The sequence below is a fragment of the Raphanus sativus genome, chromosome 2 (assembly GCF_000801105.2).
Source record: "Raphanus sativus cultivar WK10039 chromosome 2, ASM80110v3, whole genome shotgun sequence".
NCBI lineage: Eukaryota > Viridiplantae > Streptophyta > Magnoliopsida > Brassicales > Brassicaceae > Raphanus > Raphanus sativus.
The window spans coordinates 40,349,175-40,350,592 of record NC_079512.1 but is presented as its reverse complement, the minus strand read 5'-3'; positions in this window follow the sequence as shown (position 1 = coordinate 40,350,592).

The window sequence follows — 1,418 nt, the reverse complement described above, 5'->3', positions numbered from 1 at the left end:
AATTTAACATGATTACCAAAAAAATGTATATATGTAAATCTTTTACATATTTATTTAAAACCGATCGAATGTTAACAATTGGATTACCAAATAGGAACAACTTATATGCAGTGGTTTAGTAGTTGAAGAGTTAAACCTGAATGTTCTTATTCTTAGTGGTCTTGTCGTTTTGATTTTTTTTTTATCTGAAATTCTCTAAGCTAACAAAAAAAATATACCAAAATAAGATATAGTTTTTAAATGGAAATGGCGAATAGGATATATACTTTTAGGTTTGGTGCATATCTAATATTCTTTTTAACTATATGGTTATTATATGATTGATATAGATATCCAATAACAGAGAAGACATTTCTCTAAAAGACTCAAATATGCCGTGTTATTATCAACAAAAAGCCACATCTAAAGGCTGAGAAAATGACAGCCATTACACTAATACAGTTTAACTTTTTTTTTTTTACATTCTTGTTGTTCCCATTTGCTCAAATGTACTCCTTTCATGAAGCAAGCCATTCCATAATTAGACCTTCTAGAGAATACACTTCAAAAAACAGTTTATTTTCTTCTATTCATTGTTGTTGTTGGTATTCATCTTCGTTTATCTTATTCGTTAGTGAATATAATAATGTGTAATGGTTTCTTGGACTCCAATACATGTATGATAGTCGTCTCATTGTTTTGTATATATATTCCACAAAATGTTAGGAAGACGTGTTAAAACATTTCCTTTCATTTTAGTTGCCTTAACAATCAACATTTGCATATTTGCAAAAAAAAAAAAACATTTGCATATTTGCACCTTCAAAAAAAAAGTCGAGTAACAAAATATTTGCACTTCAAACCAAAACTCTTTCAAAAAACGACAATCTCAACTCTTATTTGTCTTACATCGATTCGCCCGCCCAAGCGACACTAGGTGTGTTATTTATTCATAAAACATTATACAAAATAAAATAGATACAAACTATAAGAAGAGAAAATAGAATGTGAGAGAGTCAACGCAGAGGAGAAGGCAAACACTGGGCTCGAGAGACCTCTCGACAGGTTTAAGGGACAGACAGCGAACCTCTTCTTCTCGGGCCTCTCCCACTTATCATTCCTTTCTCTTTCTTTCTTTTTTTTCCTTTTATTTTCTTCATTAATTTCAAAAACTTAATAGTTAAATTTAACCATTATATAGCAATTTATTTCCAGATCATTCGGACTAGACTAACCTGGATCGGTTATATCCTAATATAGCCATTTTTAATTTTTGTTTTTTTGGGTTTATTTGGTCCGATCATGTGGTCAGACGGACGAGTCTACTATTATTTATTACCCAAAATGGCAGAATAACAAAATAAACAATATTGCTATGGTTCTGGTTCTATCAGGATGTGACATCATTGATTTTATAGAGGCCAAAATGACTGTGGTTC